Below are 25,754 nucleotides of genomic sequence, written 5' to 3'. Positions count from 1 at the left end.
TATCAACAAGCTATTAGAAGCATGCCTCTCATGGTTGAGTGGTTTCCTTCAACACCTCTGGAACTAGATGTTCCCCACATGGCTGGAATCCCAGCCGAGTTTTACTCCTTTGATTCCCTTACTTCGACTTTGTCCCAGCTTTCAAAGAGAGGTAAGAGATAGCATGTTAATTGTTGATTTCTCTTTAACAACTTGTTAATAACAGTTTCATGAATTTGGCTAAATTAGCAGGACAGAAAGAAAGAGTTCTGGTGCGTGAGCTAACCAACTGCAGAGCAAGTTATGGGGCTAACAAAAATAAAATCAGTAAGCTGAATAAGCTTACCTTGTTTCCCTGTTAGTTTGTTTGCTATGTTGGGTTAGGCCTTGGGATTCAGAGGGAACGACATGTTGTCAAACTACGATTAAATTCTCTCAGTCCTTCTGGGATGGGAGAAAAGAAACTGGCAGCAGTGAGCCAGTAAGACAGTCATGTTGTTGGGACAAAACCCTGAGAAGCTCTCACGTGTTCGAACCAGAAGCACTGCAGCACGTTCAACAGACCAAAGCTCTGTGAGAGAGGAAGAAAAAAAAACTTGAGGAGGCAAAAGAAAAGGGGAGTGGGAGGAAAAGAGAGGGAGAATTGCCTTGGCTCTCCACAGTGATGAATCTCCAGTGAGGCCTGTTTCATAACCCGTCTGCCAGTGTGGAGATCAGCCGGTAAGAGCAGGCCCTTTGGGGCTGCAGGAGAAATATATGGCTCTTTAATAATCTCCACAAACACACTCCAGTACAGTATTGTACAGTATACCACCCCCACACAACTCCCACCCTGGTCCAACCCTCTGAACACTATCTACACTCTTAGAGTTCTTGTCATATAGATTCTTGTTATGTATAGATTTTGGTGGCCAGAATAAGGAAAAGTAACCCGATGTGGTAATGGATGGAAAAAGAAAATCTATTGTCCGAGTTATGATTTGCTTTATATGACAGTTTAAAAAGTGCCATAAAGATGCCACCATGAAGCTTAGCATTTTGATATCTCTATCTATATCTATATCTCTATAGATATCTCTATCTATATCTATCTTTCTATATTTTTTTTTTCGATACAAAAAATGTTCATGCCTTTTTAATTTGTCAATTATTAAAATTATAAATATATATTTTAACTCAAAAGTACAGTTTTTAAATTTAATGTTGCTGAAACAACAAAGTAATAAAAAAATAAATCTATCTGATCGAGAAATCACTCATCTTTGGAAAAGAGAGTTTATAACAGATAAATGTCTCTTTCCAAAATAAAAGCTATACTATACGCTTCTTCTGGGCTATATTCTCAGCAGCATATTAAACATATCAGGTCCCCATAAGGAGAATCATGTGCTAACGGCTGTCTAAATGACTCGGCTAAAGTTTGTAGCATGCGTGCTTGTTGTTTTTGTCTGCTTCCACTTGTCTTTGCACTAGGATGATGTCGGAGTAAATGTGCAGTCATATTCGTTGTGTTCCCACTAGTGCTGTCAGCATTAATCTGAAATGACGTTAACGCCACAACACGGCAAATCTCCGTTAACAAGCTACCGCGGATCGCCCCGTGCATGGGGCTGGACTGCCATCACCTTAATGAGCTAACTGCGCTAACACGCTAGTTCCCACCAATGTAATTGAGCATTGCATGGCACATCCAACATACTGTTTTACTTTTGTCCATGACGCGCTTACCTTCAGGGTCATACGTCACATGAAAACCAAAATAGTTCCAAACGCCAGATCTGAATGAGGGTGGGGGAGGTTCAATTTGCCATGTTACAAGGAGCTTAGCTTCTGTCTGCTAGCTTGCCCTGCGCTCAGTGAATCTGCGTTCGACTACTCCGCCTAGGCTGCACTGTCGAGCGCAGATCCACTGAGCGCTCAACACAGACAGCATCGTCAGAAGAAAAGTTGATCAAATAAATTTTGTATTGTTCATACACATGCGTACCGAACCGAAAGCACTGTATCTAACGATTCAATATCGATACGAGTATTGTTGCACCCCTAATATATATATATATATATATATATATATATATATATATAAATAAACACACTGTTTGCAAGAAGCACCTGCTCTAAAAGCAAAAACGGTAAGAATTGCAAGGTCCTTCACTCTCATTAAGTATTTTTAGTTCTGACACAAAAATGTACTCCAGTGGAATATTCAAACACTTCATAATGACTCAGCACATTAACTGATATTTAGAGAGCTTTGCAGATTCCTATACTCTGTTAAGAATCTGCAAGTGGAGGGGTCAAGTGGTTGTATGCGCTGGTTTGTTCTAGAAATGTTGGTATAAACACAGATGAACTGTATCTTATGTGTCTGCTCAGACCTTCTCCTGTGAATACAGCCATCTATTACCTGTTTTGTGGTCTACGTGTAAAAGTTTAATTTAAAAGTTGTTAAATGAGTTGGAAAAAAAAGGCAGAACATTTTGAGTTTTTAAGTCTGGTGTTGTAAAATAGCTGATACTCTACCTATCACCATGCTGATACTACTTCTACTGACCATAAACAACACTTCAAACAGTACTAGCCTTCTTATTCTCAATTCACTAGATCCAGGCCATTATCTTGATGCCAGACTTGGTGGCCTCTAGTTCAGTACCTTAAAGCTAATGCATCATCGCCCTACCTCACACCAACTGCCACCCTCATATCTGGAGAATACCCCTAACACCCATTTCCTTCTGCTTAATATACCCAGTCATTCTGCTTTCCACTGGTCCCCTGCTCAAATGGCTTGTCCCTTCTCCCCAGCCACCAATATGTCCCAGCCCTTCTGCCTTCACCGTCCCCAACACGCGCTCCCTCTTTGAACATCAAACAGTCGGCTGCAGAGATGGATGTGGACATCTAACAACTGCTGAACCTGTTTACTCCTGTGTGAGTACAAGTTGCAGCACAAGCACATGGTGCATGAATGTATTCAGCACCTCACGTGCGTCTGTCAGATTGATTTACAATAGTGGCAGCGATGGGCCAATGAATTTGTTACGCTGTCGGGAATAAGCCGGAGCTGGGGGGGGGCAGTTATTGTTGTCCGTAATTAGTCCTGCTGGTGCCCTCTCAGGTATCTATGTGCGAGAGAGTGGTGAGCAGATAGAAAGAGAGTGAAACGGCAAGGGAAGGCCCACAGGAGAGGCAGAGAGAGGATGCAGTTCCCAACAAAAAGTTAAACGCAGAGACTGTCAGCACTTTTCTTGACTAGAGAAATTGAGAAAAGACAGAAAGACAGGATAATTTCTCTTTTTTATCCTGCCCCCCCCCTAAAAAAAATTATCAATAAAAACATCACCACATTCCCCATCAATCCAGGTCATAGACTCAACAACAGCACCACAGCCATGCTTCCTTCAGCCATCGTTCATCTCTTTCGGACCACTAAAAGAGGGAGAAATCTGTGCAACTTTCCCTTTATGACAGGAGGAGGTGATGGCTGCTGAAAGCAATCTGACGGCTCAGGACTTTCCGATCGATACTAAGAGGCGGCAGCGCAGTCAGCTAGTGCAGCAGTGAAAGGAAAAAGAGAGAGAGGCTGTCACTGTCGAGCCTGGATAAATAGATCACCGGGATTACCAGCAGTCACATTTGACTGCTAGCCGCACTCTTTTTAATCTTCCAGCCTGACAGAACCATCTTAACCCAAATGAGAGCTAGGTAGCGATTCATGAATCCAGGGAGACATTTGGGACTGAAAAGTATGATTCACTATAAATAACTTAAATTGCAGGACCTGTGGATCTAGCCCTTTAAATATTCATCCTGCCTAAGTGCCCTGGAGCAATCCAATCCAATTTTATTTATATAGCACTAGTCCGTGACAACAGGCGCCTCAAGGCACTTTATACTATGAGATAAAGACCCTACAGAATTACAGACAGAACCTGAACAATCAGATGACCCACGATGAGCAAGCACTTGGCGAGCGTGTTGAAAAAGAAGTCTCTCTCAACGGAAGGAGACCTCTGACATACCGAGCAGAGATGGGCTGTAACGCGTTACTTGTAACGCGTTTCTGTAATCCGATTACTTTTTTCAAGTAACGAGTAAAGTAAGGGATTACTATTGCAAAAACGGTAATTAGATTACCGTTACTTTACTGTAGGAACGCTGCGTTACTGCGTTACTAAAACGTGATTTTTTGCGAGAATGTCTCATGACAGTGACGTAAGCGAGTGCGACGTTCGTGACAACAGCTGTGTGCAGATCAACAATGGATCATATATCGAGTGCAGAGAGAGTATGAGCGTGCAGCGTTTAAAGCGTGGAAGTACTGACCTTACTTTGAGTTTGATTCCATAAAAAGTGACAAAAACATTAGTGTCCGTTGTGCGTGGGAAGAAAACTTCTTTTTACAGCGAAAAAAACCCCTAAACTTCCAAACAAGCACCGAGTAGCTACGACGTAATGGGAAACTCACAGAGAAACTCGCGGATTCTTCCACTGACCGCTGCACACCTGCACCAGGGTAAACGTCCGCCTGACCCACTCCTGCTTTACAGGTGAAAATAGAGCAACAGGACCGCTAGTCTTTGATGTTATTTATTTTCTGCTTTGTTTTACTTGCATCTATTTGAAAGAGTGAGTGTAAACACACAAGAAAAATTATTTTATTTTATGTGCTGGAATGTGCAGAAAATAGGTTTAAATATTAAACAAATTTCTTCCAGTCAGTGAATGTTGCATATAATTTAATTTTTGCTTGATGCATAAAGTTAAAAGATGAAAACTAATAAAACAAGTTTTAAAAAGAGACTTTTCCATTTGATTACATTTTGTATGATGGATTATGCAGAAAAAGTAGAATTGGGCTGAAAGATCTATCACTTTATCACCTATTCAGGTTGTAAATCGTGTTTTTAAAAAGTAACTAAGTAATTAAGTAATTAATTACTTTTGAAAATAAGTAATCAGTAAAGTAACGGGATTACTTTTTTGGGGAAGTAATCAGTAATTAGTTACTGATTACTTTTTTCAAGTAACTTGACCAACACTGATACCGAGGCTTAGGGAGGGGCAGCCATCTGCTGTTTGATTGGCTTGACTGGCAGGGTTGGGGCAATAAGAAACAAGGAGCAACATACAGAATAAAGCAAACTAAAAGAGAAAGTAGAGAGAAGCTAATGACACGGAGCAGTAGCATAGAAACTCATGGGAAGTGAAAAGAGGAAAAAGTAGAGGAAACGCTCAGTGCATCATGGAGGGTGTAGGAACCACAAGCATCCCTGCACTCTGACAACAAAGTTCTCTGCTGAGATAATATAAAGTCTTTAAAATAAGGATTTAAAATTCAGGAAGCCACTGAAGAGTAGCTAATATGTAAGAAATATGATTACAAATCTTGTTATGCTGGATCCACCGAATGCTTTTCAGGGAGCCTTCAGGACGACCAAACAACAGCAGTTTGTGTCTAGAAGTCACATATGCTTTTTCAGCATTAATGTGAGAGTAATTTTCCTAATTTCGTCAGCACTGGCAGATAAAAGAAGACAGTACAAGGCATGGAACTGCAAAGAGCTCTACAGGTATATAGATAAACATGTGCTCTATTATGTAACTAATCACTGAGACATCAAGGATTTTGTTTAAGGGAGAACAAACAGGTTGCTGATCCACGCCTGAATACAAGCATGCTGCCCTCTGGAGACTTACACTGCTACTATCATGACTAAAAATATTCCTCATTTGGTGTAAACACAATCTAATGATAACAAAATAGGCAAAATGATTCACATCAAATGTAGAAAAACACCTGTTACCTAATGGAAAATACTATCAAAAGTGAAAACAGCCAATAAAATGTGAGGCACTGTCGGCAGAATGAGATCATTGTGAGATCTGGACAGCGTCTACAAGCAGTTTTAGGCTGCTTTATGTTCTATATGTAAACTTAGTATTTTGTTTTTAAGGTAACAACTTGTGTTATAATGAAAACATTAGAGGCAACATTGTGTTCGCACATACTACAGCGGGGTTGCTAACACATGTGTAGACATAAGCTGCTGGGATACTTCACAGAAACTTGGTGTTTTTAGCTAACCAAAATGCATTTCCTTAGCATTTTAGCTTTCTGTTGCTTATCATGGGACTCAAACGTTTTCCCTCTAGTTAGCATGGCTTCAACAGTATTGCACACTTTGTTCTGCTTTAATGGGGGGATGGTGTGTGTTTTATGCGTTATATGTGTGTGTTTCTGTAGCTCAAGTCGTCTACCAGAGGCCTGACAGTTTGAGGGTCCTGTGCTGTATCTTGGCTTTTCGTGTGTTTGCACTCTTCTGGATAGAGACCACTAACGTTCTGCATGGAGTCTGCTGCAGCCACTCTTCCAGTTTCAGGGTTACAGCTCATAATGCTCCTATTACCAATGGACTAGCTTCTGCATCTGCTCCACTTGTTCCTTTAGTCCCTGGTCCTTTTCTACTTTCTCGTCCTCCTTCTTCCTGAAGTTGCTGTCAATCATCACTATGGTTGGCCAGCAGCTGTTTGTCTGTCTGGAACTTAAAGTCCCACAGTACACTAGCCCTGTTGTTCTAAGCCACCTCTGGTAGCATCTCCCATGAGGACCTAGAGACTTCTATATGCAGGACAGGTGTTCCTGTACACTATCCCAGAGGTTGTGATGCTCAGTGTCCGCAGTTATGGCTTGTCCTGCCACTATGTGTTGGATAGTCCCCGGTAAATCTACCTGGGAAGATGTTAAGACACCCCTGAATGCTTCAGACAAACAAACTGCCAAAACTGTTTCCATATGGAAACAATAAGGGTGTACTTACTTTCTCACAGGACTGCAAAAAGTCTTCTGAAAACGTTCTTTTTCATCATAACTATCATCACAAGGAAAGAAACTAAGTTGAATCCTTGGCCATCAGATCAATGAACTGGTTAATGAAGTGACTCCCTGGATTTACAGCCCAGATATTGAGTCTATCACATATTGCGATGTAGAGTACATAAACATGGGTTATCTTGAGGAGCAGACACGGACGTGGCCTGTCACTCAGACAATCTCTATACCTCACATCAAGCCAGTGAGATGTTTTTATACGTTTACATCTCTTTGCTTCTGTGTTTCTTTTCTCCATAAATACATGTCCGAGAAAACAAATCCCTTGCCATCCCAAACTCTTGCCCTCCCTCGTATAACTGACATAGAGATGGGCGATATCAGCCAGCGCTCTCTCCTCCACAAGCCTTTTGCAAAGGCACGGGAAGCTTTTGATTGATGATGTTCATTTTCCAAGCTGTGTCTTGGACACTTTAGCTGCATACGACCCACTTCTTTTGGGCTATATGTTTTTAATTTAACATCCAGACGTGTCAAAGTCTGGCTTGAAGATGGATGAGAACTCCTCTACCTCTGCTGGCAGGTTGAAAGAGGAAAACTGAGTGGGAGGGGTGGAGTTGTAGTTGGGGTGGTGGTGGTGGAGGAGGGGGGCTGAATAGTAAGATACAGAGTGTACAAAAGCTGCCTTATAATGAAAAAGAAAGGAAAGTGAGTGCTGCCGACGCTGTCCAGACTGCTGACAAAGGCGGATGAGATGAGAGACAAAACGAGTGAGCAAGAAAGAGAAAGACAGAGTGGAGGAGAATTGAAATAGAGAGACAAAAGCACAACTGGCATTTTGGGGGAGAAGAAACTTTGTGGGAGATGGGCGAACAATGATGGTAAAAGTGGAAACAAAGAAAGATAGACAAAGAAGAGGAAGAGTGCACACATTTCCCTCGTAGGGGATGATAGTTGTAACAAAAGCTTTTTTTAAATCACAGGCAGGGCTACAGTGAAACTCATTTTCTAACGAATTTGGATTCTATTCGTTTGTAGAGGAATTATTGAAGCAGAAAACTGAAGTACTTTAGAAGTCTCCAGTTTTGCACACAAAGTTTGTAGCATACTTGGTAAAAAAAATACAATAAAAGGTTCTTTTTATGGTTCTTGTTTGCATTCTTCTGCAAACACGTGACATCAGTTCTTCCTCACTTAACATTTTATCTTTCTAGATGTTTGATTAGATGTCTTACATTCTTCTCAGAAATTAAAAGTCAAACTTGCATCAAATAGATAATCCATCATGTGTGTGTGAGAATTTGCAGTAAGCAAGCGCAGACTTTTCAGTTATGCTACGATAAACAAATACACCCAGACGGCAGACACATTTAGGCTACACAATTGGGGGCTACTCTGTGCCGTGACGTGACCACAAGAAAACTGCAAATGTTGGCAACATTTGAGCTGTATTTGATGATACTGGTATGACAAATGGAAGACGAGCAGATGATCAGATTTCAGCTCGTATGAAAAGTAAAGAAGATCTCTCTACAAGTTGAGCACACTTTTTAACAACAACGTATAGGAAAGCAGGGAGGATTTGTCTCACTACAGGGGCACTGGGCAGAAGTAATTTAGCAGAAAAGACTTTGTTCCAAACAATAACGCCACAGAAAATTTGGTTAACAGAAGTCAGTCTCACAGTGCCTCATTTGCAGCTGCCTAGCTTAACAGTAGAAGACGAATATAACATCCAGGGCTCGAAAGCAACGCAGGCACAGAAGTGCCTTTAACCTTAATGTCCACCAGGAGGCTTCCAGTTCAATAGAAGTCTACAGGAAAATGGGCTTGACTTCTATAAACACTTTCCTAATGAGTTTATGAGCTCACTTACTCATTTCAGGTCATACTGAGTAAAAAAATCTCTAAATCATCTTGGTGGCGCTAAGTTTCAGAAAGCGACTGCGGTAATGGTGTTGCAGCCAGCGGACACACAAATCAGTCATCGGATAGACGACTAGTTCATGAATATTTTACTAACAATTTTGTCTAGTTGCACCTCAAAGACTGGATATTGCCAGCATTTCTTGATGAAACAAATTTCCCTTCATGCAGCCTTATCCTAAGAGGGAAATACAAAAGAAATGGTTTTACCTGGAAAGCCAATGAGCAACATCGTGTCGTGTACTGTGAAGCTACACCAGACAGTGCTGACATTTAGTTTACAGGCCAGTGAAGATCTGTGCCTGTAGTAGCCATAAAGAATTCTCCCATAGACAGGATCTGGTGGGAGTCTGGGGGCTGGGGGGAACAGAAGGGTTGTGTGATGAGTTCATGATTAAATGAGATTAGTTAATGATTACCTAATGACTCGACAGGCGACCCCAGCCTCATTTACTGACCACCGACTTCCCCTGCACACTCTTATTTGGCATCATGAACACAATAGGTCAGTGTGCTCAGACACAGCCTAATTACGTTGACTGTGGATGCTGTCTCATTTCAAACCTCATATTTAAAAGAGTAAACCCCCAAAAAACAAAACAAAAAACCCACCTCCATAAGTTTACTTTAATCTGAGCCAGTTTAGGTTTTTTTCTTTGCTTTCCCACCCTTTCCGTCTCGCTTTTAGACCGTCTGCATTGCTTACAGTCCATGTTTCATTCAACAACTCTGTTCTGTACCTTTCAGTAAAATCAAACCAAATAAAAAGCACTCAAAGAAAATCAGCAAAGGCTCCCGTGCCTTGACCATCCATTTGGTCTCACTGTAGAGGTTAAAACACAGTGCCTCAACTGATTCTATAAGGCAGCCTGCTGAGTGACTCAGGATCCATGAGCATTTCCTATGTATTACCAGGTGAAAGTGAAATTGACAGAGTGAAGAAGAAAGCTTCTGGAAATATATTTTGAGTGTGGGCTGCCCTTTACAGGACTTAGTTTGTTGTCTGTTGCTTCTAAAATTCAAAGCGTGCAAAGTTACAGCTTATCTGCTTTGACCTCCAAAAGTGGACTTTTTAGAGACTTCAAAGAGTTTTTGTAGTTGCTGTTTTTATGTTATTTTATTCCTCAATTATTACTGAACTGCAGTGGAGAAAGCACATTTTGGTGTTTTCCACTTAAGCCAAGCTTACAGTATATACATATTGTTTGTTTGTGTGTAGCTGAAGCTGGTAGAAGACACTTAAAGTGAAACACTGAACATGAAATATAGGAGTTACTACCATCACATAAACTCATCTGTTAACCTTTTGTAAAAAGTTAGTTTAAACAAAACAACTCCTCCTTTACAAAACAGAGAAAGTCACATTTGATAAAATGAAAACAAAAGCGAGTCTCATCAACAGCAGACAGAACCAGGCAGGACTGACTGTATATAGACTTAAAAACAGTTTTTACCACCAAGCCATACGACACCTCAACCACAACACTTAAACACACACAACACAGCTTCACAAGCACCCTGTTTAATCTGCACTGGTCACTTCACTTTATTGTTATTGATATTTATATTTAAAAGTGCAATACTGTAATTTTCTGCTGCTCATTCCTGTGCAATATCCCATCTGCCCTCCCGTCATATTTCTTTTCAAGATTTTCTTATTTAATCACTAGTGTACATATATTTATATTTATAGATACATATATATTTAGTCATCTTTTCTCTTTTACCATGTCTCTCTAATATTTTGCTCCTTACTATTTTTCTATTTTATTTTATTTTATTATATTTTCTCCTACTGTATCATGCTGCTGAGTGACTGCTGCTCGTCAAACACATTTCATTGCACTGTTGACCCTGTGCTAACTTGCATATGACAAATAAAACTGAAAACTGAAAACTGAAATAAAACTGTTAGACGGTTTATACACGAATTGGCCAACGGGGGAAACTCATTTGTTTGCAAACAGCAATTAAATTGTGCCAAATCCATCCTTTACATACAGTCTGTGGTCTCACTTCAGCCAAATGATGTTTAAAGTACATAAAAGCTGAATGTAATAGATGGAGCGTCCTCCTGTCGGGGGTTCGACTCCCCTGAACGGTTGCCCTGAGCAAGGTACCGTCCCTACACACTGCTCCCCGGGCGCTGCATTGGTGGCTGCCCACTGCTGCACTGGGTGAATGGGTTAAATGCAGAGGAGCAATTTCCCTACGGGGGCTAACACATTACATTACATTACCTCAACATGAATCTAAAGCTTTAAGCTGTTCAGAAACAGTCGCCACTAAAAGAAATGTTGAGTCACTGACATCTTATTTTGTTTTGTTCTGAATAAGGGCAGCTGAAATCTTAAATATTGGCTTTTTCTCTTGCTAACAACTCAGGGTGGGCGCATGTTTTGTTATTAAATTTAATGAAGGAAAAAAAAAAGAATCCCCTTGTTAAAAAAGAAAAATAATAAAAATCAGAACTGTGTTCAGAACTTTCTATTAGCCTAAATGCACGTGCTTGGTTCAAGTTCCTTGATCAAAAGATTGGCCAACCAATTATTTTCTTATTAACGCTTTCAGACATCGTGTAACGCCGTGGAAGTGTTTGACTTGTTCAGAAATCCTCTGTTTGAGTGACAGCTGAGATTTAGCTGCTACACAGCACACGTCAGCAAAGGTTTGTTCATCCTCTTTGCTTAATCCTGTTTGTTATCTAAATCCACTGTTTTCTTTATGACTGAAAAGGGATAGAGGTGTGTGTGTGTGTGTGTGTGTGTGTGTGTGTGTCTGTGTGTGTTTATAGTGGAGTATAAATTTGCAAGTTTAGCTCTGTGTATCATTGCGCACTCAAACCCCTGTTTATGACTGCATGTTTGCGCACCTGTATGCGAGTGCAGTCACATAAATATGCACATTTACCTGTGTGTGTGTGTGTGTGTGTGTGTGTGTGTGTGTGTGTGTGTGTGTGTGTGTGTGTGTGGTTACTCGGTTCTGTCTAAATGCCTGCGGTTTATGGATATTCATTACAGAACCATTACAGCAGAGGTTACACAGGACGGGGGGATGTATTATCTGCTAATGCATAAAATACAGTCTCCCACAAACACACACACGCGTGCACACAGACACACACATACATGTCCATATCTCTTCACATCTCAGGAATGAAAGCATCAATCATCCCGTGCGGAGGATCGACCCGAGCGTCTTCGACGCCGTGTAGTGAGATGATGAGAAACAAATCACCCAAACACATTCCTATCTGCTACTTCCCGGACAATTGAATCACTGCAAGTCACGGCGGCAAATCACCGCCTCGCGGGCCCGACGTCCGTAAAGACGACTCACTCGTAATTGAGCTTTATTAAAATGGGAGCGCGTCAACGACAAATAGATCGCAGTCGCTGGCTTTTCACGAGGCAAACGTTCATTACATTCAACAGCCGCTTCACTTCCTCACAAGGTCGATCGATCCCGTATCCCTCACCGGGTCGATGGGATTGATCCGCATAGCCGACTCCATCATGTGACAATAACAGCTGGCAGATGTCCCGCCTAAGGCGCTGTCAGTTGAAGCGATGGGTGTTTTTATTTACTACTAAAGCGAAACAGTAAAACTGTGCCTCATATGCTCGGGATAGATTTCAATCATTGGAAAAATGAAAAGAATGCCGCGGACGTTATGGAAATATCAATGTGCCGAGATATTGGGATATAGCAGGAATTTTATATCTATAAGTTGAAATTTGTTCATGAGAAAAAATCCAGAACCTTTAAATTCAGTGATAAAATTATGCCCAGGAATAAATAACAAAAATAAATATTTGTCTCAAATGTGAATGTTAGTTAAAGACCAAATAAGCAGAGCACATTACTAATAATGGGTACAAAGACACAGTTTCTTAAAACGAGGTCTTTCAAATGTAAGTATTTGAGGTTTCTCATTCCTGCTGAGTTTCAGGCATCGTTAGTTTAGCTCTTTGTTTGGTGAAAGTTATTACAAATGAGGCCGAGGGCTGTTTGACTTTGTTAGAGCGAGCGCTCCCCGTGTGCCTGCGGTCATGTTCAGGAGATAAACACAGGACATTAGCTTCAGGTTGGATGAGCCTCAGGGGCTACATGAACTAATCTCCTCTAATAGACAGCAAATATTCACTCATTACACCCGGAGTGTTCAGCGCTGGTCACTTCCTCCCTGTTTGACCTGCGCAGAGACGCTGAGCTATAGTTAAAACAAAACCATAAGAAAGTGTGAAGTAGAGCAGAAGTTAAACGTTAACCATCGGCAAGGACATGGCTTATAACCAGAACCAATGACAACGAATAATTATCCTCGTTGTCTTAGAAAATCCAGCCTTGACAAGAAAATTTTAAAACTCTGTGGAGGTAAAGTTACTGAATGAACAATGATGCCGGCTGTGAGTTTAACCTCATATTTCGAGGTCATTTTTTGGTGTTTATTTTAACAAATTAAAAGAATGGAAAATGCAAATTGATCAGTGTTCATTGTGAACACATACACACAAAACAAAATCTGCTTATTTAATGGCATCTGTTTGAATTTGAAAACTCCAGGTACGTTTTGATTTGTTGTTAAACAAATATGTCTGTTGTTCATCCCTTAATAAATAATTTTTATCTTGGTACTTAAAGTGTGATTTTCCACTGACAAAATGAAATAAAGATTTAAAGAAATTCTGAAAATCGGCGTGTAAACTGGTCACAACTTGGACAAATACAAAGACACACGAGTGACAACAACTAGAAGTAGAAATTGCATTATTTCAAGAGCGAAGGAGGCAGAAAAGTACGTTGTGTCTTTTTTTGTGAAAGGGCCTTTCCACGACAGACAGCTGAGAGGACGACAGAGGGGGGGAGTGGGACAGACAGAGAGACACTGACAGACAGAGACAGATGGAAGCTGAAAAGAAAAGAAATGGTATGCACGAGAGGAATGTTCTTAAGGGGTTTTCCTCCCGGACAACGAGAGATTGTTGATTTAAACCGAGATCTAAGCAGCTGCAGCAGTGGATTATATATTTAAGTCGTCTTCTACTGTCCATCATTTCACTTTTTAGCCAATTTATCTCCACACGTTCCAGCTTCATTCCATGCGAGCGCGTTTTTGTTGTGCATGTTCCCGTGCGTTAACCAGGTACCATATATCTACGAGAGTGTGGTGCAGAGCACAGCTGTGGAAGTGGAACGCACACTGCAGCAGCAGTGATTGACCATATTCCCCCTGGAAGGAAACATAGTGTCTGTGCATCTCTGCATGCATCACGCACCGAGCTGGGAGAACACTGATAAACCTGCCGCAGCCTGATTACCTGCCCGCCAGATTCACTCACTCAACAAATCCCGCTTAGGCCGAGGCCACATTGCAGATTTGTATTCATCAACGAACACTTTACCCGCAGTCAATCTCCATGGTGTGCGCTAATCAGGACCTTCAGAACAGCACTGGAGACTATTAAGCAGGACTCAACACAGTCGAGCCCACTCCATTTCCGAAAGCACGCCTGGAGAGGCACCGATGGAGCCATCACCTCTGCTGGTTGTTAATTCACTCTTTTTCACACCGTTGCTCCTTGTCTCCCTGCAAGTCGCTCTTTCTGTTCGTCTTCCTGTCTCTCTCTTGCTAACTGCTCCTCAGTGATTTGCTTTGGCCAGGTTTGATTCGTACAAACTTCTCGTTGCCTCTCTACAATATTTTAGCTGATCTTCTGTGTTTCCTACAGCAATCCTCTCTCTAGTGTCTGCATGTTGATGAGGGGACCTGTATCGAGCGCTGTGGCTGTATTAATCAGGGGCACATGGAGCCATTCCAGGGACTCTGGGCCCATTACTGAAACATTTAATAATTGATCAGGTTACTCAAACACGCACACGAGCTAGTACATCCACAGAGAAACTGCATATGTCAACGTTTGTCAGGACTGCAGTACAAATTAGTCATCAATTCGAGACGGGAGCCGTCAGGTGAGGAGCTGAGAGCTGACAAAAATGTGCATACAGTTACTTAAAATAACCAAATATTCAAAATATACTGTTGTTAAATATATATTTAAAAAGAAACCACACACACAAAAAGAAAACTTTCAGCTTTAACTGCTTGTTTTAGTTTTCATGTTTTTCCGTTTTGTTAAAATAAATTAGAAAAGGCAGTTTTAAGTCAAATAAGCCTTACTGCCAATTTTACATGTCACAGTCAATCACAGAATTCATTTTATGGAGAACTACTCAGCCCGTGTAAAGAGTCACAGATGTCTACAGCAACTATGGAAAAAACTTGAGGAGCCTGAGAAAATAACCCACTTCACAACCTTTGCCTGGGTCTGCAGAGCACACATTTCTACAACAAACCATGAATGGATTTCCAAACTTGACCAGTAATAGAAGCCGATAATGTCACGGCCGAGTCCGCTTCAATTTTGACCGCTCTTGCCGTTGCCTCTCAGAGGTCACGCAGAGGTATGAACATGCAATATGAAATCCCTGCAGTATGTTGAGATAACACTGGTGACAGATTATCATGATAGCATCATGATTGGAACACAAACCTCCCTCCTCCATCACACTCACATTTTCTTAACTCTGTCCCCTCTGGAAGGCGCTCATGTGGTTATTACCAACAACACCATTTCACCCAGCTGGGCTAATTTCATGCTCGCCACAGTCACACACAAGTGTCCACAGTGTTGGGAAGGTTACTTTTAAAATGTATTCCATTACAGATTACAGAATACATGCCCCAAAATGTATTCTGTAACGTATTCCGTTACGTTACTCAATGAGAGTAACATATTCTGAATACTTTGGATTACTTAATATATTATCATGCTGTTTACAACTACATGAATGTACTATTGCTGTGATTTATTACTATTACTGAAGGTCCGCGGCTCCGAACCGTAGTAAAGGGACCTCTGGCTAATACGGTGGGTTCTGTGTCGGGCTCGTAGCTGAAAACTAGCTTTACTTTGTTGTCTGGGTCAAGTTTGCTAGCAGAGACAGAGAGAGGCGTTGAAAGGCTGCTCCAACGGAACTTATTGTTTCGGAGGAAAACACGAACACGGTGTACAGTCGAGTCTTAATAGCTTACTTACAACTGGGCTCGTCAGGCACTCTTCTTGGCTGCAGTGGTTATTATTATATTTACATGCTTCCAGCTCCCGTTTTTGCTCGATGACAGCTCATACTTTTCCTTTTTCTCCCTCCCTCGCTCACAGACACATAACGGGTATGGCAGTCCATTCTCCCTGCAGCACGGACTGCACTGCCCATGATGCTACATTCTTTAGCGCTATACCGTTAGCATTCTGCCTATTAGCTTAGCACAACAACAACAACAGGCGCTCTCTCACCCAGGAAACACGCAGAGAGAGAGCGGCACCCTGTAACCATGGCAACCGTAACACAACAGAACGTAGCTGTCAAACAAAACCCAAACAGTCCTGACCCGCGACAATATAAAACAAGGAAGTACCGCCGTGTAATCCATTTATTTCAACAAAGTAACTGTATTCTAAATACCACCTTTTTAAACGGTAACTGTAACGGAATACAGTTACTCATATTTTGTATTTTAAATACGTAACGGCGGTACATGTATTCCGTTACTCCCCAACACTGAGTGTCCATGTGATGTGGCATAAGTTATGCTGGAGAACTCATGATGTAACATCTGGTAAAACTTTTTTTCTTTTAATCTAAACCAATTTTAGAAATGTGGGAATTGAGGTAATAAAACCCCCACGTAGAAAGACAAACTGTGCTCTAACTGCTTCCCTCCGTATAAACACCAGGCATTTCAGCCCATCAAGGCCTTAATGAGGAATTTAACATTAGAGCACTCTTGTGATTGAACAGCCTGCGTCACGTCTAACAGTGGTATGTCGGTTTATTTATCAGACAGACAAACCTCTAAAGGTGGAAAATTAGGAAATTAGGAAAAGGTACAATCGTTGGTGCATGGCTGGAACATAACTTTGATATATGTCTCTGTACACCTGTTCATTGTATTTTTCTACTAATGATAACTTGCAACAATCGAGGAGTAATATGAAAAATCCCTCTTTTAAATTAATGTATTTCCAAATCTACTGGATTCATTTGTTTATTTATTTTGATTGAACATTGAATGTTCGTCTCTTTTTTTTTGATCGATTTTCTTTGTACAGTGCCACATATTACACAACTGTTTTCACTAGCTAAACGACTGAATAATTATCTGCTCTCCAGTTGTATAACTGGTGAAGTGGCCCAGTGTGGTTAATATGTCATCGTTACTTAGAGCTGTGAGCTGATTGGCTGTTACTGTTATGCAAAAACTAAAGTTTATGCAACTAAAACTTTGGGTGAGGTTAGGTGGGTTAGTGTTTTCAAACTGTTGCAGTTTTAGGCCGTGAATAAATAAGAAAATGAGTGAAAAATAGATTTTTGAAAAACATCTTGAAACAAATGAAACTTCCTTGCAGTAGAAAATGTCTTTGCATGACTTGACTGAACCCAGAAAGCAGATGTACAACAGACACCCACCCACCACCCGACTCAGCTCCTTTACTTTTTTACTGCATTATATCAGCAGAAAACTACAGTGCTTTGTGTTCCTGTCTGCCCTGAATCGCCTTTCATGAATATTTCTCGTATTTTTTCTCACTTTTCATGTTTACTTTGGCTTTAGCACTTTGCTGTTTGCATTTTAAGATGTGTTAATTTAAAAAAAGAGAAAAAAAAACCTTCAGGAGGACGGCCAATCCAAATGGTTGGAGCTTCATTACCCATCAGTAAGTAGCGTAGGTGATGAAGAGCTTCATATGCGACTCTCTTAAAACCTCCTGACCAGCTACACAGCTTCAAAATGACAGCTTGAAGAGTATGGATGCATCTTAGAGAGTGTTTGCGTAACTAAGCAAATAGCTTTTAAACAACCCTGTCAGAAGAGGCTTCAAGTCACCATATATGAGCCCTCTGGTGATAATTTAAGATAATCATGTGAAGCAAGATGAAAAAGGCTGATGAAAAGATGAAGAGTTACTGCTGTAATTCAGTAGCAACCCTGCAGGTATATATAATGCTTCAGCCACAGAAGCGCTTATTATTTCCAAACGGTGTGAAATTCACTGTTATTTCATTTCGATACAAACGTGTCACGAAGAGCTAAAAACAAACGGTTGAAAGTCAAATTCAAGCAATGGAAGCGCTCTTTGGACTTTTCTAGTAAAGACACAGCCGCTTCTTGGCTTAATATATAAACAAGAGCAGTCTACACTGGCAAAGACACCACACGGTAATTCTCAGTGTGAAACCTTTTTATGGCTCAACAGATAGAGAGTGGCACAAACAGGAGGCAATCTCTGCAGGTACAAAACACTTTTCCCACAGCCTGCTTCTTCTTCACTTCCACACAGCATAAATCACACGATGAAGCCACAAAGATGACTTTATGTGCATGTGTCAGACGAGGAGTGTGAGCTGGATGAGCACTCGTGTGGCTGAGCACAGAATGCCCCCCAAAACTGCTTCAGTTTAATTGGTACTTTCCATTGAAGTGGACCTAGTACAGTGAATCACTTGGACTTTTTTAATAACTTGAGCTCCAAGTCATCAGTGATGATGAGAAGTTGCATATCCCCAACTCCTGACTCTGTTTTGGAGAAAAATAAAGGATTAAAAAATAAAATGGAAACAATTTCTAAAGTTCAATTTTTGTCCTCCGATTGTCGAGTCCTCGGAGAAAGATGTTCAAAGATCGAATGTTTTGATGGTCTAGAGCAGCGGTTCCCAACCCCCGGGCCTCGGACCGGTACCGGTCCGTGAGTCGTTTGGTACCGGGCCGCGAGAGTTGAGGCTCAGGTGTGAAATGTATAGTTTTCAGGGTTTTTAATCGGTTTTCAGCGTTATTTTGTTATCGTTTTTATCGTTTACTTGGTTTTCCTGGGTCTTTTCACGTGTGTTATGAATAAATTTTCTTTTTTTCGGTACCGGCACTAGTTTTATTTTGTTGTATTTATCCGCGACACCTTAAAGGCCGGTCCATGAAAATATTGTCGGGCATAAACCGGTCCGTGGCGCAAAAAAGGTTGGGGACCGCTGGTCTAGAGTCAGCACTAACAGGCCAGCATGATTGCATAGTATTGGTGCCACAGTGAGCTTTGCAGGCCATCGTGTTTTAACAGTTTATGTGTAACAAATAGTAATTGTGGTGAATTCTGTTGCTGCTACCTGTCCTCTTCAAGCCAACTTTCTTTCCCTCTGATCAGTCTTCTACATTCGCATGGCGCCATCAACATCAAGCTTTTGAAAGACAAGCACACAAGTCTTTCTTTATAGCCTCTGCGCTGTTTGAATTCCCAAAATTCCTCATTTGCACTGCCAAAGAGACATGTAAACTGACTCCGGTGCTAGAACATAAATCCTACAAAACATGAATCCAGCAACGCAACTAGAATAAAATCTGATGGGAAAAAGACAATAACAGTTGATCAGATAAGCAGGCAGGCTATAAGCAAGCCAGTATAGTGTGCTTATAGCCTGAAATGTCTTATTTGGATCTAACGTCTCTAAAACACCTCACATTAAAACACTTTACCTGTAATACCGTAGAAAGAGTTCATATACACTTGAAAGTCCTCTCATTAGTTCATTGTCACAGAGTGAAAAAAATCCCCTCCATTAGGTAGACGGCGTGCTATGATGAAGGAGGCCATAGAGGAGCAAGTGATGCTCCACAGATCCAGCTGTCTACATACAACCGGTGAGCGTCACACCGTAGATCCCTGTCTGTTTGAAAGAAGGTAATGCAGGACACATTAGAGCGCACATGCACGTACACACACACACACACACCTTAACTTAGAAACAGCTTAGTTCTCTGACACTGTTTAAATAACAATTCCTGACCAAGACCGAGCAGTTCTGCGATGAAGTGAAGCGATCACACTGTGACCTTTGACCTGCAATAGCACTCCAGAAAACAACGACTAACCTCTCTGACATGCATCGGGTTTTTTTTCCACTTAAAATAAAAATAAAAATCTCTGCATATACAAAATTTTTGTCCTTTTGAAAAATTCAGGACAATTTGTCTCTTATCCTCTTATCCTTACAATCAGGTCTCATAAAGATCTCAGTGATTTAGCGAAATTAAAAAAGCCTTTTGCACTGTTGAAGAAATGAATGACGGGAAAGATGTGTTAGAGTAAATGTGGGTAAATCTAACAGTGTTACAAAGTACATCCAGGCTGTTACTCCTACTGCTACCTTTAAGAGGCCTTGGAGAGGTAGCGGTCTGTCTTTAAGGCATGTTCCCAATTCCCAGCTCCTTGCTACAGATCCCGCTGCACGACTAGATGTTTACTTTTACTCGTAATCCGAAGAAGCCCTTTCCCTCTGTCATTCCTCTGTCGGCGTTTACACCCAAACCCTCCATCTTCTGGACGCAGTCCAGATGTCAGATTCTCTCCACCCAAGTGAAAAAGTGGGGATGTTCCCAGGTTGTAAAGATGACGGAGAAGATAAACAACATGGGGGAGCCAGAGAAGCAGCAGGAGAGAATAGGGTCCCCTGCTGTTTTGCTTGAGCAGCCATTCATCAGGTGTTCAAGTTGTTGGGCAATCTATTTCTCTATCCTTTTCAGCCATGTTGCTGAGATATGGCCTGGCAGACCTGTGGGCAAAGGAAATGGGCTGCCTGTTTCTTTCCTCCAAGGACCTGGATTTATTTCCTTTGGTGGGAGGCTCAGAGAGGATCCTGCTAAACACAGAACTGGATGAACGAAACAATTGCCGCCGTTCTAACCCACTGCTCAATTTATATTCTGCAAGGGGCTGAAAAGAAAGCTGCATAACGGCTATTCAGTCAAAGCTACTAAAAGCTACTTATGCATGACAACAGGAGTCCCTGAGGATGACCTTTTGCAGTCATGCATTTAATGATTGCACTCTCCAAGGGTTAACAGCAGCTACAGCGTGACGTCAACCATGGCCTGCCGTAAACGTCTTCGGGAGGAAGTTGAGTTTTACGGTTGAGCATATTAACCGTCAGACTTGAAGAGCTTCACCGAGTAGTTAACTGTCACAGTTTTAGATTTTGGTTGTGTGTCAGTGTCATTTTTTCCTGCTTCTTTTTGACATTTTCCCTTTTTTTGCAGGACTTACAGGGGTCTCGCAAAGTGCTAACAAAGTTAGCTACTGTATGAAGACTTGTTAAATTAGTATCAGTGACACTGAGCACCTGCCCTTTGAGCTCAAGCTCATTTTGGAGGTAAACTTTAACCTGGACCGGCTTTTAAAAGGGAATGAAGAGAAAACGTTACACAACAAATCAAATACACACATTTTTACATGGCTTGATGATAAAGATCTTTCAAACAAGAACAGTGGAGTCATTAAAAACTGATTTATATTTGATATAATCTTTCGGTGCAGAGGATTTAAAAAAACAACATTATGACCACAACAAGATGAATAAAACCACAAAGACCTCAAAGACACCAAAGCATTTGCCTACAGGCATAAAAGACAAATGCATTCCAGTGTACAGTGTTTTTGATCAACTAGTGCATCTCAGGCATGAAAGAAAAAACGTAAGGCTCAGAGTCAAAGTGTCAAGGCGCCACGCTGATGCACTCGAGAGAAACTTTCAGCGGCTCTAAATAATATTTGACAAGCTAAAACACCTGACTTACCGCGGCTCTTCTGCAGCACTGGGTTCCACTTAAGTAATATGTTTCCCCTGAAAATTTGTAAAGCGAGAGCTGCTCTTGTTCCTCGCACACAACATTTCCAGCCGTGAAATACAATTTCAATCTATCCAAATAGTGAGCCTGTATCTATTTTCCTCTTTATGTGGCCTCAGAGACACACGGCAGTGCCAGGGCGACTGGTGATGAAAGCAGGTAATCGGGGCGGTGGTTTTATGATCACCTGCTGGGTTTTTGATGTGTGTCAGTGGCCATGTGAACATGATGGCTGAGGGGAACAAAGGAGCTGCTCTTGTGAACTTTGGTTCAGTAGGAAGCTGACTGCAGCTGTTGATTTAAGAAGAGGTGAAGGCCTTTTCATCTGCAAGTGGGCCACAGCTGAAGACCAAGCGAGACGCAGGGCTGGGAAGCAAAGGACAGGGCGAGTGGATGCACGCAGCACACGTGAGAAAAGCATAATCGACATAAACATGCAAGAACCGGCTTGAATTCCTTATGGACAGAATTAAATATAAAGGAGATTTACTGTGTCCATAAGGATAAGAAAATACAGCAAATTAAAAGAAACCTAAAACGCTATCATATCTATTTCGCTCCAAGCTATTTATGCAAGAATCCCAATCAAATGTACCTTTTATCATCATGGTTGGCTCTAATAATCATTCTAAGAAAAAACGACTATTTGAGAAAGCAACAGCTTTATTTATTCAATTAAAGGAGACAATGTCGGAGCGGAGACTTAATTCTCTTTTAACTGCTGCCAGCACAATATGGCTCAACCGACATCCATATTTAAGACCCTAGTGCATTAATTAAAATGTGACGCAACCAGTGCACTCAACTGCAATTTGAGCACACAAAAGAATCCATTCATTTGGCCTAAAATAATCATTAAATGCCGCATATCCTGTTCCCTAACTCATTGCCGAGTTTTCCTGTTATTTATTCATTGAATGTCTATTAACCTGAAGGCATTTCACAGAGAGTAATTTATTATTCAATAAGGTTAACGCTGGGGTGCCAACACTCGGAAACAACATTTATTTGAGACAAATGTGAAATAAATCTCTGCTTGAAGGACCGAGAGAAGGTGAGGAAGACAGAAGAGAAAAGAAAACTTTACCAAGCTTTAAAATAAATAAATAATCAAGTGCTGAGTATACTAGTGTAAAATTTCAGTTCCAATGAATCAGTGTGCATGTTTTCGTGTGCTCTGCATGCCAGCAAACATTCCTAACAATGATGCGATTTTCAGCCTCCAGGCTACAGCCAGCACAGTTTCACATGTTATTGACCGTCCAATTTGCTGGATATGATTTGCCCTTGACATACACACACAGATCTGGGTCAAACAGCTGCACATGCTAACATACATGCAACGTACACACATACCATCAGAGCCGTAACAACCCCAAAACCAATCCCTTTCCATCCCTGTAGCTATGTTTTAATTTGGTAAAGCTCACGCAACTCAGGCTCATCTATTTTATGTCATGTTCAGCGTCGTAATTCAATTCCTTAACATGTTATATAACCCAGTTAAAATGTATTGTAGGCTTGTACAGTGGGAACAACAGTGAGCTGTATGGACACAATGAGCCACTGAAAGTTTCCCTGTTGTGAAGATCTCTTGTATTAGTCGCATTTTGTTACCAGATTTTAATTATCTCGAGAAAAATGCATCACATGATCAGAAATAGTCACACATATGCAAAGACTTATGTCACATAACAGAACAGAACATGACAATATTAGGAGGATCCCTTCTCTATGACATCATAAAGATCCAAGAGTCAAAAAAACTGTATGAAACTGAGCTTTTTGCTCACAAGAATTCCTTGTGCACACACTGACATCATTACTTGGTAGGACCCACTTTTGTAAAAGCTTTTATTTGACAAATACTAAACAAAATAGGCCTTTAAGTTCATAAGTAATTTTCATTTTCAGTCACCTTTCAATTCATTGACAGTAGGGCTGCCACGATTAGTCAACTAGTCACGATTACCTCGATCACGACTATCAAAATCGTCGACGACTGATTTAATAGTCGACGCGTCGTTTGAAGCTTTGTAAGATCCCAAAAGACGCAGGAATAAGTAGTAGGATTTAAGAGTGTAATAACGGACTGAAACAGAAGATGGCAGCACTGCATGTACAAGGATGCCAGCTGCTGTTAAACCCCGAAGAAGAAGAAGCTGTGTCCCAGAATTCATAGCGCAGCCCTGCTCAGTTTCCAACAATGGCGGCAGCTAGTTAGTTTTAATATTACTCTTATTATTCTTTCTGGGTCACAAAATAAACGTTTAACATATTTTCAGGCGAGAATGTAGCTGTGTAAACCTCAAATATCTGCTCAGTTTATCAAGACACCACATATTTTCAAAAGTGCTCTGACGTCTGTTACCCACTAGCTCGATAGCTAGCCGGGGGCTAGGCAAAGCCGCTGAGAACCGCGGACTCCCGGCAAATCATTTTCAAACCCACCGCCGTCTTTCCCTACTCAGGTTAAACATATATATGTCACTTAGATAACTTAAAAATGTTGTTGTTTGGCTTTTTTTAGTATTTTATTTGTTCCTGAGTAAATCGGTTTGGCTGAGATTAAAGTTATAGTTTTTACACAGCTGAATAAACGTCAAGCAGACAGCTGATTATCAGAAGTGTGAGATGCTCAAGAATTTACTCTGGTGTCCTGTTATATTTTAGATAGCAAGGAGTTTATTAAACTTCACTGCAACAATCTGCAAATTTCATTAAAATTTAATAAACTATCATCTTGTCTTTATTTTTAGTTAGCACATACCTTAAACACTTAAAGCTGTAAGCTAATGATAGTTATATAAGAGCAGATGCTGCTGGTGCAATAATACGTTTTACGTTCAATGGATGATGATCTGATTAGTCGACTAATCACAAAAATAATCGGTGACTAGTTGACTATCAAAATAATCGTTTGTGGCAGCCCTAATTGACAGCAAATTTTTCTTGCATGACTCTCGAAGAGCAATATCATCCTACTTTGATAAAGATGTATTATTACAGTTGCAGCCATTGAGAAACAGCTTCGTATCCTGCATCTTTTATTCAAACAGCTGAATCCATATATTTGCCATATTTCCACATATATCAGGAAATGGTAAAGCCCCGAGTTACAGTAAAGCCTGATGGAACATTTCTTGCGCCTCTGGACAGGCTTAAATCAAAATCTTTTTTTCCTCAGAGGTATAGGAACACTTTCCTTATAGCCAGTGCTGAGGTCCACTTTTTACACTCTGCTTAAAAGTGCAATGCTGATCATTTTTGATAAGTTTTCTGCAGACAAATGCAAGTCATCCCACCCAAGTGCACTCCGAGTGGACTGTTGTAAAAGAAGGAGAAAAAAAAAGAGCCTCTCAGACTCCATTATTTCCTTGGCCGTCTTCCAGTGTGTGGACACGTTTCAGCATTTAGCCAGAGTAGTGAGAGAAGATAAAACAAGCACACTGCGAACTGTTTCCGTCAAATTTCCATCGTGCGGTATGATAGCTGCAGGTGGAGAACACAGGCAGCGTGTTTCTCTCAAGAAATCTTTCTGTTTAATTTCCCAGGCCGCCCGCCTGCTGCCTGCCATCCAGAGAGGATATGTTAAATGTGCTTGGCCTGGGGATGTTTGATTTCTCTCTGCTGCGCTCCCTTCCATCTGACAGATTGGAATAATAAGGAGAGCTAATTGGAGAGGCTGCTCATATGCTTATTAGATGGGATTTTTTAAAAAGCTCCCACCTCTCCCTTTTTATATATATGTATATATGTAAATATATAGGGTTATATATGTACACACACACACATACATTTTCTGTCCCTCATAGTTCATATACTGCGGCAAACTGAGTGTGTGTGCCTGTCTGTGGGCGTACGTCTGCCCTTATATATGTCCAGAGCGTTGCCACAACTCTCTCCAGCTTTCTCCAGCCAGCTGATAACAGCATATTGGGACACATTTTCAATTTCTACTACTTAGCATTACAACGCTTCTTAATCCGGGAGAAAATCAATGCCTAATAACCTATGAAAATGTACAATTGCTGTTTTACCATTGCCAGAGGCCTCGTCTGCATCCCCTGGGCATCAGGCTATAAATATGCCTACATTAGCGCTTAGAAGAAAATAAAAAACACAGAGACGGGCTAAAGACTGAGCTGATACCGAATACTCGAGCTGGGCAGAAAACAAACGGCCCCTCTTGCTCTTAAAGTTGTTTGAAAGCATATTGTAAACTGCTTTTAAGGTCACACCATTTGTCGGTAACATGAACGTGTTTGGTAAAGCTACCTTGTA

At 41.0% G+C, this 25,754-nt stretch overlaps 1 protein-coding gene across 2 annotated transcripts in view; it reads right to left on the bottom strand.

The window, feature by feature from the left end:
• The window catches only part of gfra1a (gdnf family receptor alpha 1a), a 125,549-nt gene that overhangs the window by 47,338 nt on the left and 52,457 nt on the right, over positions 1 to 25,754 (bottom strand). The gene's annotated exons all lie outside the window — the stretch shown is intronic.

The sequence above is a fragment of the Neolamprologus brichardi genome, chromosome 13 (assembly GCF_056152115.1).
Source record: "Neolamprologus brichardi isolate AB-2024 chromosome 13, ASM5615211v1, whole genome shotgun sequence".
Classification (NCBI taxonomy): domain Eukaryota; kingdom Metazoa; phylum Chordata; class Actinopteri; order Cichliformes; family Cichlidae; genus Neolamprologus; species Neolamprologus brichardi.
Note: the sequence above shows the minus strand (reverse complement) of the source record. Positions and strands in the feature narration are given on the sequence as shown.